This window comes from Tachypleus tridentatus, chromosome 9, assembly GCF_004210375.1.
Source record: "Tachypleus tridentatus isolate NWPU-2018 chromosome 9, ASM421037v1, whole genome shotgun sequence".
NCBI classification, from domain to species: domain Eukaryota; kingdom Metazoa; phylum Arthropoda; class Merostomata; order Xiphosura; family Limulidae; genus Tachypleus; species Tachypleus tridentatus.
This window is the reverse complement of record NC_134833.1, coordinates 10,787,937-10,804,597: the sequence shown is the minus strand read 5'-3', so window position 1 is coordinate 10,804,597 and position 16,661 is coordinate 10,787,937. Positions and strand designations below refer to the sequence as shown.

The following is a 16,661-nucleotide window of genomic DNA, read 5'->3' as shown; positions in this document are numbered from 1 at the left end:
CATCACATACTCACATCATCTTCTGAATATTTAGATGGATCAAATGTATGAGAGACCTGAACAAACTGCTGGTTGACTCCACATTTGTAATGGTAAGTTTCTGAATTCATTGTGGGATCTCTCGGCTTACAGCTATTTTCAAGAAGTATTTGTTTAATGTTTTTTTTGTATGGAAACATAAATACCACTGAATTTCAAAATGTGTACTTTAACTTAGATGGTCAACAAAGTATGGATACTAAAAATAAATATTATACATCCCAATAGAAATGGGGTTTGTTTCATAATAATACAGTTATTACAAAGAAAACAGAAAATATTCGGCCAAGTTCACGACTAACTGATATTGACTTACTACATAGCTTCTATTTGGTACGTAGTAAAATTTCATGCACTTTACATATAATCCATGAATTTTATGCTGGTTATTAGCATAAGAGATGGTTTTATCATAATATGGAAATATTTTTGCATTTTCCAACAATTCATTTATGCTGTTATTTTTCTGTAACTACAAGTTAATAATGATTAGTAAATCCTAAGTATCATTAGAAAATCACTGTTGAACCTGAACACGACACCAATAGTAAACAGAAGTTGTGTTAGCACACGTGAAACCTGGCATGTCACATGTACCTTGCAAGTTCTTTCCTGACCTTGTCGCCTCTTGGCGATGTTTATAATACTATTCAGCTTCCCTGAGACCAGAAATATTTCAGTTTTAAGGAGCAGAACAGAAGCTTTAGATTTTATGCCAATCTCACAAGAATGCTAATGAAACAATAACTGAAGTGGTAGCACAGAGCTGCAAATATTGACAAATGTTTGTTTGTTTGAAGTTAAGCACAAATGGGCTCTCTGTGCTCTGCCCACCACGGACATCGAAACCGGTTTCTAGTGGTGTGAGTTCAGAGACATACCACTGTATTAATGGGGACATTAACAAATGAAGTTTATTCTTTAAGGTTATAGCCAAACAAACTTTGCAAAACCCTGCCAACTATCAGCCATGAGCTGATATTTACCCCAAATTCTCAGTGTTTGCTCTTCATTTGCTCTGGTTGTACCAGTTATTAATGTTCCTTAGATTTTTTTTTTTTTTTTTAAATTACTGACCCACTTTAAAAATCTGATACAAATCACACTGAAAGGACCTAATCAACAAGATTCCAAATACATCTTTATGGAAAAAAAAAAAGAAAAAGGACCACCTTAAGGTTTTGTAAGCTTCCAAGCCCCAAGGTCAATATAGTGCAAATAACCAAGTTACGTAAAAGCCATTTTATATCTTTTAAAAACATTAATCACTGTGTATGTAAGAGCATGCAGCATAAATGAAAGTTTTGGTTACCTGTGCATTCAAAGAACGTATTTTCAAAAACGTATCTCAGAACGGCTGTTATGAATATTAACACTTTTTACTAATGAGAAACCCACTTGAATTAAAAGTGTTAATACCCATACCAGTCGTTCTGAGATACTTTTTTACTTCAAGAATATTTTTAAAACCTTAACAATGAATTCTGGTAAATAATACAGTTAGGGTGCAATAACACCTATGTAAAAAGAAAGCTTTTGATTGGTGATGTATTAAAATTTATCATTACTGGAATTATCTAAGCACCAAACACCCTTTTCTGGAGAGAGAAGAGTGGTTTTTCAAATCCTAAGATGGTTTTCAAATGGTCTTATCATATTTATGAAAAACTACTCTAGCATATCTGATTTTTTTTGTGTACAACAAACTTGTGAGGCTCACTAATATCTTATTACATTTTATGAAAATGCATTTATTTTGTTGAGAGTTATAGTACATAGAGCCTCATGATTACAAAGTAGTTCTAAAGCTGGTCACACCAACTACATTCATCTTTAATCATTTTCCAAGTGATAACAAGCTAAGTTTTGATGCTAATATTTCTATTTGACTGACTTCTAATCACAATCTAAATCCAGATAAACTTGACAAGTCAGTAAATGCGTCAGAAATTCACTTTCAATGTGAGTATAGCCTCACACTTTCATCATAATCAAAAGTTTAATAAGGCATTCTTATAAAATGCATTAGCATAATAAACTCTATTGGAATACTCAAAAATAATAAGGAATGACAATGAAAAACTTTAAAAGATTTTTAAACTTATTGAAACCTTTTAAAGATGAGAAAAGGACCAATACTGAATTTTCTACAGCTTGTTATTTATGTAATGATCTCACACACTTTACTGAAATATTATTTTATGAATTTATCTCCTTAAATTTGGTATCAAACTATAGATTATGGTATCTTCATATTTACATTAGTTAAATTCTTAATTTAAGAGTAAATAATAAACAAACACACCTAAACATCGATTTGTGTGCATTACATGGTATGTTGAATGCAACACTGGTTCAAATTACATGTTTGTGACATCAGAATACAAAGTCTTTAGTTTTGTACAAAAACAAATTACCAATATTGGCAAGCTGAAATATAAAATAATAAAGTTTAACTTTTGTATTTGCTGACCTATCACTGCAGTTAGTAAATCAAACACAGCAGCTGCCCCCACTTAAACCTATTTCAGTTTTGGAAACAGTTCCTTATATATATACTTACCTATATACATGGTATGTGAATAACCAATCAGAAGCTTAGAATGTCCCATGAGTGACTTTTATCAACTATTTTCAAATATAACAGTGTCCTCTCTTTCTTTCAAAACAAACCTTAAATATGGCAAGTTGAATCTTTATGCTGTTTGTGTTTCATATTTTGTAGATACAAAACACAGCTTAGTTACTTAAGTTGATAATTTATAATGGTATTCTATGGTATTTATGGAGTAATTCATGATTTATTTGGTGTATTCATGTATATCTATATAAAACATTAAAATATTATTTAACTTCACATCCCCAAGTGTAAATCCATTCTGAAGGCTTAGCAAGCTAAAACAAGCAGCAAACAAATACAAAGGTCATAAAGTACAAGAGATAATTATGTGCTTTACTTCTTTATTTACTGTTCTGTTTTAATAAAAATAAGTTTAAGAACTTACTTGTAAATAGTATTTATTTATATACATAAAATAATTTAAAATAATTGAAATGTGACTGTATTTTACCAAATACTAGTCCATTAAAACATGGCCAAGACAGGTCACTTTGTAAAAAAAAACAAACTACAGAATAGTTTTATATTATTGAAAACAGTAACAGAGATAGAGTAATAATTTGTCTTGTCAAAAGTTCTAGAACCCACCTGTTTGCCTTTGACAAAAAGGAGGCCATTATTTAAACAACTGGAGACAATTGTGACAATCAATAGTGTGACAAGATATTCTACAAACATTTGTCTTGTATTGAATACAGTATTTGAAAACAAATGTATTGTGTGTTGTCCTTTTATTGTTGACACATATCACCAACAAATTACAGACACCTACTGTAAAGAATCCAGCACAAAAAAACTAATACAAAGAGATCCACAGATACTCACAAGTATCCTTGTGTTGTTACTTCCTCTGTACAGAAGTAATATATAGTAATAGCACATCGTACATCAGAATCAAAAGTAAATTCTATATTATAGGAAGTACTTGATCTACCAGTTCCATCATCAGCATCTACTGGTGGCCTGGAATAAAAACCAAAATTACCTACATGAAATCATGACAAGATTTATTCAAAAACTACATTTTTTGCAACAATTAGAAGCTTTACATATGAATTTTTAAAAACTTGACTTCAGTAACCTTCGTATGATACTTTGAACCTTTGATATATATTGCTTGAATATGCCCACTCATGTGGATTAAAACATAATAGAGTCAATTACATAAAACAATTACACTGTAACACTCATTAGTACTAAATTAAATTCTTATTTTAACATAATGTTTTGGAACAACATAGAACCTAGTGGTCCATCCCAGCTGTTCCATCATCTAAAGTAAATTAAAACAACTCAGAGCCAGCCATTTATATACTTATCAACATAGAACCTGGTGGTCCATCCCAGCTGTTCCATCATCTAAAGTAAATTAAAACAACTCAAGCCAGCCATTTATATACTTATCAACATAGAACCTGGTGGTCCATCCCAGCTGTTCCATCATCTAAAGTAAATTAAAACAACTCAGAGCCAGCCATTTATATACTTATCAACATAGAACCTAGTGGTCCATCCCAGCTGTTCCATCATCTAAAGTAAATTAAAACAACTCAGAGCCAGCCATTTATATACTTATCAACATAGAACCTGGTGGTCCATCCCAGCTGTTCCATCATCTAAAGTAAATTAAAACAACTCAGAGCCAGCCATTTATATACTTATCAACATAGAACCTGGTGGTCCATCCCAGCTGTTCCATCATCTAAAGTAAATTAAAACAACTCAGAGCCAGCCATTTATATACTTATCAACATAGAACCTGGTGGTCCATCCCAGCTGTTCCATCATCTAAAGTAAATTAAAACAACTCAGAGCCAGCCATTTATATACTTATCAACATAGAACCTGGTGGTCCATCCCAGCTGTTCCATCATCTAAAGTAAATTAAAACAACTCAGAGCCATTTATATACTTATCAACATAGAACCTGGTGGTCCATCCCAGCTGTTCCATCATCTAAAGTAAATTAAAACAACTCAGAGCCAGCCATTTATATACTTATCAACATAGAACCTGGTGGTCCATCCCAGCTGTTCCATCATCTAAAGTAAATTAAAACAACTCAGAGCCAGCCATTTATATACTTATCAACATAGAACCTGGTGGTCCATCCCAGCTGTTCCATCATCTAAAGTAAATTAAAACAACTCAGAGCCATTTATATACTTATCAACATAGAACCTGGTGGTCCATCCCAGCTGTTCCATCATCTAAAGTAAATTAAAACAACTCAGAGCCAGCCATTTATATACTTATCAACATAGAACCTGGTGGTCCATCCCAGCTGTTCCATCATCTAAAGTAAATTAAAACAACTCAGCCAGCCATTTATATACTTATCAACATAGAACCTGGTGGTCCATCCCAGCTGTTCCATCATCTAAAGTAAATTAAAACAACTCAGAGCCAGCCATTTATATACTTATCAACATAGAACCTGGTGGTCCATCCCAGCTGTTCCATCATCTAAAGTAAATTAAAACAACTCAGCCATTTATATACTTATCAACATAGAACCTAGTGGTCCATCCCAGCTGTTCCATCATCTAAAGTAAATTAAAACAACTCAGAGCCAGCCATTTATATACTTATCAACATAGAACCTGGTGGTCCATCCCAGCTGTTCCATCATCTAAAGTAAATTAAAACAACTCAGCCATTTATATACTTATCAACATAGAACCTAGTGGTCCATCCCAGCTGTTCCATCATCTAAAGTAAATTAAAACAACTCAGAGCCAGCCATTTATATACTTATCAACATAGAACCTAGTGGTCCATCCCAGCTGTTCCATCATCTAAAGTAAATTAAAACAACTCAGCCATTTATATACTTATCAACATAGAACCTGGTGGTCCATCCCAGCTGTTCCATCATCTAAAGTAAATTAAAACAACTCAGAGCCAGCCATTTATATACTTATCAACATAGAACCTAGTGGTCCATCCCAGCTGTTCCATCATCTAAAGTAAATTAAAACAACTCAGCCATTTATATACTTATCAACATAGAACCTAGTGGTCCATCCCAGCTGTTCCATCATCTAAAGTAAATTAAAACAACTCAGAGCCAGCCATTTATATACTTATCAACATAGAACCTGGTGGTCCATCCCAGCTGTTCCATCATCTAAAGTAAATTAAAACAACTCAGCCATTTATATACTTATCAACATAGAACCTAGTGGTCCATCCCAGCTGTTCCATCATCTAAAGTAAATTAAAACAACTCAGAGCCAGCCATTTATATACTTATCAACATAGAACCTGGTGGTCCATCCCAGCTGTTCCATCATCTAAAGTAAATTAAAACAACTCAGCCATTTATATACTTATCAACATAGAACCTGGTGGTCCATCCCAGCTGTTCCATCATCTAAAGTAAATTAAAACAACTCAGAGCCAGCCATTTATATACTTATCAACATAGAACCTGGTGGTCCATCCCAGCTGTTCCATCATCTAAAGTAAATTAAAACAACTCAGCCATTTATATACTTATCAACATAGAACCTGGTGGTCCATCCCAGCTGTTCCATCATCTAAAGTAAATTAAAACAACTCAAGCCAGCCATTTATATACTTATCAACATAGAACCTGGTGGTCCATCCCAGCTGTTCCATCATCTAAAGTAAATTAAAACAACTCAGAGCCAGCCATTTATATACTTATCAACATAGAACCTGGTGGTCCATCCCAGCTGTTCCATCATCTAAAGTAAATTAAAACAACTCAGAGCCAGCCATTTATATACTTATCAACATAGAACCTGGTGGTCCATCCCAGCTGTTCCATCATCTAAAGTAAATTAAAACAACTCAGCCATTTATATACTTATCAACATAGAACCTGGTGGTCCATCCCAGCTGTTCCATCATCTAAAGTAAATTAAAACAACTCAGAGCCAGCCATTTATATACTTATCAACATAGAACCTGGTGGTCCATCCCAGCTGTTCCATCATCTAAAGTAAATTAAAACAACTCAGCCATTTATATACTTATCAACATAGAACCTAGTGGTCCATCCCAGCTGTTCCATCATCTAAAGTAAATTAAAACAACTCAGCCATTTATATACTTATCAACATAGAACCTGGTGGTCCATCCCAGCTGTTCCATCATCTAAAGTAAATTAAAACAACTCAGAGCCAGCCATTTATATACTTATCAACATAGAACCTGGTGGTCCATCCCAGCTGTTCCATCATCTAAAGTAAATTAAAACAACTCAGCCATTTATATACTTATCAACATAGAACCTGGTGGTCCATCCCAGCTGTTCCATCATCTAAAGTAAATTAAAACAACTCAGAGCCAGCCATTTATATACTTATCAACATAGAACCTGGTGGTCCATCCCAGCTGTTCCATCATCTAAAGTAAATTAAAACAACTCAGAGCCAGCCATTTATATACTTATCAACATAGAACCTGGTGGTCCATCCCAGCTGTTCCATCATCTAAAGTAAATTAAAACAACTCAGCCATTTATATACTTATCAACATAGAACCTAGTGGTCCATCCCAGCTGTTCCATCATCTAAAGTAAATTAAAACAACTCAGCCATTTATATACTTATCAACATAGAACCTGGTGGTCCATCCCAGCTGTTCCATCATCTAAAGTAAATTAAAACAACTCAGAGCCAGCCATTTATATACTTATCAACATAGAACCTAGTGGTCCATCCCAGCTGTTCCATCATCTAAAGTAAATTAAAACAACTCAGCCATTTATATACTTATCAACATAGAACCTGGTGGTCCATCCCAGCTGTTCCATCATCTAAAGTAAATTAAAACAACTCAGAGCCAGCCATTTATATACTTATCAACATAGAACCTGGTGGTCCATCCCAGCTGTTCCATCATCTAAAGTAAATTAAAACAACTCAGAGCCAGCCATTTATATACTTATCAACATAGAACCTAGTGGTCCATCCCAGCTGTTCCATCATCTAAAGTAAATTAAAACAACTCATAGAAGCCAGCCATTTATATACTTATCAACATAGAACCTGGTGGTCCATCCCAGCTGTTCCATCATCTAAAGTAAATTAAAACAACTCAGAGCCAGCCATTTATATACTTATCAACATAGAACCTGGTGGTCCATCCCAGCTGTTCCATCATCTAAAGTAAATTAAAACAACTCAGAGCCAGCCATTTATATACTTATCAACATAGAACCTGGTGGTCCATCCCAGCTGTTCCATCATCTAAAGTAAATTAAAACAACTCAGCCATTTATATACTTATCAACATAGAACCTGGTGGTCCATCCCAGCTGTTCCATCATCTAAAGTAAATTAAAACAACTCAGAGCCATTTATATACTTATCAACATAGAACCTGGTGGTCCATCCCAGCTGTTCCATCATCTAAAGTAAATTAAAACAACTCAGAGCCAGCCATTTATATACTTATCAACATAGAACCTGGTGGTCCATCCCAGCTGTTCCATCATCTAAAGTAAATTAAAACAACTCAGAGCCATTTATATACTTATCAACATAGAACCTGGTGGTCCATCCCAGCTGTTCCATCATCTAAAGTAAATTAAAACAACTCAGAGCCAGCCATTTATATACTTATCAACATAGAACCTGGTGGTCCATCCCAGCTGTTCCATCATCTAAAGTAAATTAAAACAACTCAGCCATTTATATACTTATCAACATAGAACCTGGTGGTCCATCCCAGCTGTTCCATCATCTAAAGTAAATTAAAACAACTCAGAGCCAGCCATTTATATACTTATCAACATAGAACCTGGTGGTCCATCCCAGCTGTTCCATCATCTAAAGTAAATTAAAACAACTCAGAGCCAGCCATTTATATACTTATCAACATAGAACCTGGTGGTCCATCCCAGCTGTTCCATCATCTAAAGTAAATTAAAACAACTCAGAGCCAGCCATTTATATACTTATCAACATAGAACCTGGTGGTCCATCCCAGCTGTTCCATCATCTAAAGTAAATTAAAACAACTCAGAGCCAGCCATTTATATACTTATCAACATAGAACCTGGTGGTCCATCCCAGCTGTTCCATCATCTAAAGTAAATTAAAACAACTCAGAGCCAGCCATTTATATACTTATCAACATAGAACCTGGTGGTCCATCCCAGCTGTTCCATCATCTAAAGTAAATTAAAACAACTCAGAGCCAGCCATTTATATACTTATCAACATAGAACCTGGTGGTCCATCCCAGCTGTTCCATCATCTAAAGTAAATTAAAACAACTCAGAGCCAGCCATTTATATACTTATCAACATAGAACCTGGTGGTCCATCCCAGCTGTTCCATCATCTAAAGTAAATTAAAACAACTCAGAGCCAGCCATTTATATACTTATCAACATAGAACCTGGTGGTCCATCCCAGCTGTTCCATCATCTAAAGTAAATTAAAACAACTCAGAGCCAGCCATTTATATACTTATCAACATAGAACCTGGTGGTCCATCCCAGCTGTTCCATCATCTAAAGTAAATTAAAACAACTCAGAGCCAGCCATTTATATACTTATCAACATAGAACCTGGTGGTCCATCCCAGCTGTTCCATCATCTAAAGTAAATTAAAACAACTCAGAGCCAGCCATTTATATACTTATCAACATAGAACCTGGTGGTCCATCCCAGCTGTTCCATCATCTAAAGTAAATTAAAACAACTCAGAGCCAGCCATTTATATACTTATCAACATAGAACCTGGTGGTCCATCCCAGCTGTTCCATCATCTAAAGTAAATTAAAACAACTCAGAGCCAGCCATTTATATACTTATCAACATAGAACCTGGTGGTCCATCCCAGCTGTTCCATCATCTAAAGTAAATTAAAACAACTCAGAGCCAGCCATTTATATACTTATCAACATAGAACCTGGTGGTCCATCCCAGCTGTTCCATCATCTAAAGTAAATTAAAACAACTCAGAGCCAGCCATTTATATACTTATCAACATAGAACCTGGTGGTCCATCCCAGCTGTTCCATCATCTAAAGTAAATTAAAACAACTCAGAGCCAGCCATTTATATACTTATCAACATAGAACCTGGTGGTCCATCCCAGCTGTTCCATCATCTAAAGTAAATTAAAACAACTCAGAGCCAGCCATTTATATACTTATCAACATAGAACCTGGTGGTCCATCCCAGCTGTTCCATCATCTAAAGTAAATTAAAACAACTCAGAGCCAGCCATTTATATACTTATCAACATAGAACCTGGTGGTCCATCCCAGCTGTTCCATCATCTAAAGTAAATTAAAACAACTCAGAGCCAGCCATTTATATACTTATCAACATAGAACCTGGTGGTCCATCCCAGCTGTTCCATCATCTAAAGTAAATTAAAACAACTCAGAGCCAGCCATTTATATACTTATCAACATAGAACCTGGTGGTCCATCCCAGCTGTTCCATCATCTAAAGTAAATTAAAACAACTCAGAGCCAGCCATTTATATACTTATCAACATAGAACCTGGTGGTCCATCCCAGCTGTTCCATCATCTAAAGTAAATTAAAACAACTCAGAGCCAGCCATTTATATACTTATCAACATAGAACCTGGTGGTCCATCCCAGCTGTTCCATCATCTAAAGTAAATTAAAACAACTCAGAGCCAGCCATTTATATACTTATCAACATAGAACCTGGTGGTCCATCCCAGCTGTTCCATCATCTAAAGTAAATTAAAACAACTCAGAGCCAGCCATTTATATACTTATCAACATAGAACCTAGTGGTCCATCCCAGCTGTTCCATCATCTAAAGTAAATTAAAACAACTCAGAGCCAGCCATTTATATACTTATCAACATAGAACCTGGTGGTCCATCCCAGCTGTTCCATCATCTAAAGTAAATTAAAACAACTCAGCCATTTATATACTTATCAACATAGAACCTAGTGGTCCATCCCAGCTGTTCCATCATCTAAAGTAAATTAAAACAACTCAGAGCCAGCCATTTATATACTTATCAACATAGAACCTGGTGGTCCATCCCAGCTGTTCCATCATCTAAAGTAAATTAAAACAACTCAGCCATTTATATACTTATCAACATAGAACCTAGTGGTCCATCCCAGCTGTTCCATCATCTAAAGTAAATTAAAACAACTCAGAGCCAGCCATTTATATACTTATCAACATAGAACCTGGTGGTCCATCCCAGCTGTTCCATCATCTAAAGTAAATTAAAACAACTCAGCCATTTATATACTTATCAACATAGAACCTAGTGGTCCATCCCAGCTGTTCCATCATCTAAAGTAAATTAAAACAACTCAGAGCCAGCCATTTATATACTTATCAACATAGAACCTGGTGGTCCATCCCAGCTGTTCCATCATCTAAAGTAAATTAAAACAACTCAGCCATTTATATACTTATCAACATAGAACCTAGTGGTCCATCCCAGCTGTTCCATCATCTAAAGTAAATTAAAACAACTCAGAGCCAGCCATTTATATACTTATCAACATAGAACCTGGTGGTCCATCCCAGCTGTTCCATCATCTAAAGTAAATTAAAACAACTCAGCCATTTATATACTTATCAACATAGAACCTGGTGGTCCATCCCAGCTGTTCCATCATCTAAAGTAAATTAAAACAACTCAGAGCCAGCCATTTATATACTTATCAACATAGAACCTGGTGGTCCATCCCAGCTGTTCCATCATCTAAAGTAAATTAAAACAACTCAGCCATTTATATACTTATCAACATAGAACCTGGTGGTCCATCCCAGCTGTTCCATCATCTAAAGTAAATTAAAACAACTCAGAGCCAGCCATTTATATACTTATCAACATAGAACCTGGTGGTCCATCCCAGCTGTTCCATCATCTAAAGTAAATTAAAACAACTCAGCCATTTATATACTTATCAACATAGAACCTGGTGGTCCATCCCAGCTGTTCCATCATCTAAAGTAAATTAAAACAACTCACATAGAACCTGGTGGTCCCAGCCATTTATATACTTATCAACATAGAACCTGGTGGTCCATCCCAGCTGTTCCATCATCTAAAGTAAATTAAAACAACTCAGAGCCAGCCATTTATATACTTATCAACATAGAACCTGGTGGTCCATCCCAGCTGTTCCATCATCTAAAGTAAATTAAAACAACTCAGCCATTTATATACTTATCAACATAGAACCTAGTGGTCCATCCCAGCTGTTCCATCATCTAAAGTAAATTAAAACAACTCAGCCATTTATATACTTATCAACATAGAACCTGGTGGTCCATCCCAGCTGTTCCATCATCTAAAGTAAATTAAAACAACTCAGCCATTTATATACTTATCAACATAGAACCTAGTGGTCCATCCCAGCTGTTCCATCATCTAAAGTAAATTAAAACAACTCAGAGCCAGCCATTTATATACTTATCAACATAGAACCTGGTGGTCCATCCCAGCTGTTCCATCATCTAAAGTAAATTAAAACAACTCAGCCATTTATATACTTATCAACATAGAACCTAGTGGTCCATCCCAGCTGTTCCATCATCTAAAGTAAATTAAAACAACTCAGCCATTTATATACTTATCAACATAGAACCTGGTGGTCCATCCCAGCTGTTCCATCATCTAAAGTAAATTAAAACAACTCAGCCATTTATATACTTATCAACATAGAACCTAGTGGTCCATCCCAGCTGTTCCATCATCTAAAGTAAATTAAAACAACTCAGCCATTTATATACTTATCAACATAGAACCTGGTGGTCCATCCCAGCTGTTCCATCATCTAAAGTAAATTAAAACAACTCAGCCATTTATATACTTATCAACATAGAACCTAGTGGTCCATCCCAGCTGTTCCATCATCTAAAGTAAATTAAAACAACTCAGCCATTTATATACTTATCAACATAGAACCTAGTGGTCCATCCCAGCTGTTCCATCATCTAAAGTAAATTAAAACAACTCAGAGCCAGCCATTTATATACTTATCAACATAGAACCTAGTGGTCCATCCCAGCTGTTCCATCATCTAAAGTAAATTAAAACAACTCAGCCATTTATATACTTATCAACATAGAACCTGGTGGTCCATCCCAGCTGTTCCATCATCTAAAGTAAATTAAAACAACTCAGCCATTTATATACTTATCAACATAGAACCTAGTGGTCCATCCCAGCTGTTCCATCATCTAAAGTAAATTAAAACAACTCAGCCATTTATATACTTATCAACATAGAACCTAGTGGTCCATCCCAGCTGTTCCATCATCTAAAGTAAATTAAAACAACTCAGCCATTTATATACTTATCAACATAGAACCTGGTGGTCCATCCCAGCTGTTCCATCATCTAAAGTAAATTAAAACAACTCAGCCATTTATATACTTATCAACATAGAACCTAGTGGTCCATCCCAGCTGTTCCATCATCTAAAGTAAATTAAAACAACTCAGCCATTTATATACTTATCAACATAGAACCTGGTGGTCCATCCCAGCTGTTCCATCATCTAAAGTAAATTAAAACAACTCAGCCATTTATATACTTATCAACATAGAACCTGGTGGTCCATCCCAGCTGTTCCATCATCTAAAGTAAATTAAAACAACTCAGCAGCCATTTATATACTTATCAACATAGAACCTGGTGGTCCATCCCAGCTGTTCCATCATCTAAAGTAAATTAAAACAACTCAGAGCCAGCCATTTATATACTTATCAACATAGAACCTGGTGGTCCATCCCAGCTGTTCCATCATCTAAAGTAAATTAAAACAACTCAGAGCCAGCCATTTATATACTTATCAACATAGAACCTGGTGGTCCATCCCAGCTGTTCCATCATCTAAAGTAAATTAAAACAACTCAGAGCCAGCCATTTATATACTTATCAACATAGAACCTGGTGGTCCATCCCAGCTGTTCCATCATCTAAAGTAAATTAAAACAACTCAGAGCCAGCCATTTATATACTTATCAACATAGAACCTGGTGGTCCATCCCAGCTGTTCCATCATCTAAAGTAAATTAAAACAACTCAGAGCCAGCCATTTATATACTTATCAACATAGAACCTGGTGGTCCATCCCAGCTGTTCCATCATCTAAAGTAAATTAAAACAACTCAGAGCCAGCCATTTATATACTTATCAACATAGAACCTGGTGGTCCATCCCAGCTGTTCCATCATCTAAAGTAAATTAAAACAACTCAGAGCCAGCCATTTATATACTTATCAACATAGAACCTGGTGGTCCATCCCAGCTGTTCCATCATCTAAAGTAAATTAAAACAACTCAGAGCCAGCCATTTATATACTTATCAACATAGAACCTGGTGGTCCATCCCAGCTGTTCCATCATCTAAAGTAAATTAAAACAACTCAGAGCCAGCCATTTATATACTTATCAACATAGAACCTGGTGGTCCATCCCAGCTGTTCCATCATCTAAAGTAAATTAAAACAACTCAGAGCCAGCCATTTATATACTTATCAACATAGAACCTGGTGGTCCATCCCAGCTGTTCCATCATCTAAAGTAAATTAAAACAACTCAGAGCCAGCCATTTATATACTTATCAACATAGAACCTGGTGGTCCATCCCAGCTGTTCCATCATCTAAAGTAAATTAAAACAACTCAGAGCCAGCCATTTATATACTTATCAACATAGAACCTGGTGGTCCATCCCAGCTGTTCCATCATCTAAAGTAAATTAAAACAACTCAGAGCCAGCCATTTATATACTTATCAACATAGAACCTGGTGGTCCATCCCAGCTGTTCCATCATCTAAAGTAAATTAAAACAACTCAGAGCCAGCCATTTATATACTTATCAACATAGAACCTGGTGGTCCATCCCAGCTGTTCCATCATCTAAAGTAAATTAAAACAACTCAGAGCCAGCCATTTATATACTTATCAACATAGAACCTGGTGGTCCATCCCAGCTGTTCCATCATCTAAAGTAAATTAAAACAACTCAGAGCCAGCCATTTATATACTTATCAACATAGAACCTGGTGGTCCATCCCAGCTGTTCCATCATCTAAAGTAAATTAAAACAACTCAGAGCCAGCCATTTATATACTTATCAACATAGAACCTGGTGGTCCATCCCAGCTGTTCCATCATCTAAAGTAAATTAAAACAACTCAGAGCCAGCCATTTATATACTTATCAACATAGAACCTGGTGGTCCATCCCAGCTGTTCCATCATCTAAAGTAAATTAAAACAACTCAGAGCCAGCCATTTATATACTTATCAACATAGAACCTGGTGGTCCATCCCAGCTGTTCCATCATCTAAAGTAAATTAAAACAACTCAGAGCCAGCCATTTATATACTTATCAACATAGAACCTGGTGGTCCATCCCAGCTGTTCCATCATCTAAAGTAAATTAAAACAACTCAGAGCCAGCCATTTATATACTTATCAACATAGAACCTGGTGGTCCATCCCAGCTGTTCCATCATCTAAAGTAAATTAAAACAACTCAGAGCCAGCCATTTATATACTTATCAACATAGAACCTGGTGGTCCATCCCAGCTGTTCCATCATCTAAAGTAAATTAAAACAACTCAGAGCCAGCCATTTATATACTTATCAACATAGAACCTGGTGGTCCATCCCAGCTGTTCCATCATCTAAAGTAAATTAAAACAACTCAGAGCCAGCCATTTATATACTTATCAACATAGAACCTGGTGGTCCATCCCAGCTGTTCCATCATCTAAAGTAAATTAAAACAACTCAGAGCCAGCCATTTATATACTTATCAACATAGAACCTGGTGGTCCATCCCAGCTGTTCCATCATCTAAAGTAAATTAAAACAACTCAGCCATTTATATACTTATCAACATAGAACCTAGTGGTCCATCCCAGCTGTTCCATCATCTAAAGTAAATTAAAACAACTCAGAGCCAGCCATTTATATACTTATCAACATAGAACCTGGTGGTCCATCCCAGCTGTTCCATCATCTAAAGTAAATTAAAACAACTCAGCCATTTATATACTTATCAACATAGAACCTAGTGGTCCATCCCAGCTGTTCCATCATCTAAAGTAAATTAAAACAACTCAGAGCCAGCCATTTATATACTTATCAACATAGAACCTGGTGGTCCATCCCAGCTGTTCCATCATCTAAAGTAAATTAAAACAACTCAGAGCCAGCCATTTATATACTTATCAACATAGAACCTAGTGGTCCATCCCAGCTGTTCCATCATCTAAAGTAAATTAAAACAACTCAGAGCCAGCCATTTATATACTTATCAACATAGAACCTGGTGGTCCATCCCAGCTGTTCCATCATCTAAAGTAAATTAAAACAACTCAGAGCCAGCCATTTATATACTTATCAACATAGAACCTGGTGGTCCATCCCAGCTGTTCCATCATCTAAAGTAAATTAAAACAACTCAGAGCCAGCCATTTATATACTTATCAACATAGAACCTGGTGGTCCATCCCAGCTGTTCCATCATCTAAAGTAAATTAAAACAACTCAGAGCCAGCCATTTATATACTTATCAACATAGAACCTGGTGGTCCATCCCAGCTGTTCCATCATCTAAAGTAAATTAAAACAACTCAGAGCCAGCCATTTATATACTTATCAACATAGAACCTGGTGGTCCATCCCAGCTGTTCCATCATCTAAAGTAAATTAAAACAACTCAGAGCCAGCCATTTATATACTTATCAACATAGAACCTGGTGGTCCATCCCAGCTGTTCCATCATCTAAAGTAAATTAAAACAACTCAGAGCCAGCCATTTATATACTTATCAACATAGAACCTGGTGGTCCATCCCAGCTGTTCCATCATCTAAAGTAAATTAAAACAACTCAACTCAGCCATTTATATACTTATCAACATAGAACCTAGTGGTCCATCCCAGCTGTTCCATCATCTAAAGTAAATTAAAACAACTCAGAGCCAGCCATTTATATACTTATCAACATAGAACCTGGTGGTCCATCCCAGCTGTTCCA

The 16,661-nt window shown here is 35.9% G+C and overlaps 1 pseudogene across 1 annotated transcript in view; it reads right to left on the bottom strand.

Annotated features, from left to right (window-relative positions):
• LOC143226992 (uncharacterized) overlaps positions 1-16,661 on the bottom strand; it is a 42,008-nt pseudogene that overhangs the window by 17,597 nt on the left and 7,750 nt on the right. Inside the window, exons 4-5 of the transcript XR_013014821.1 lie at positions 3,485-3,622; positions 15-132 (exon numbers count right to left, since the gene is read on the bottom strand). The product of XR_013014821.1 is annotated as an uncharacterized LOC143226992 (transcript). The remainder of the gene's footprint in view (positions 1-14; positions 133-3,484; positions 3,623-16,661) is intronic.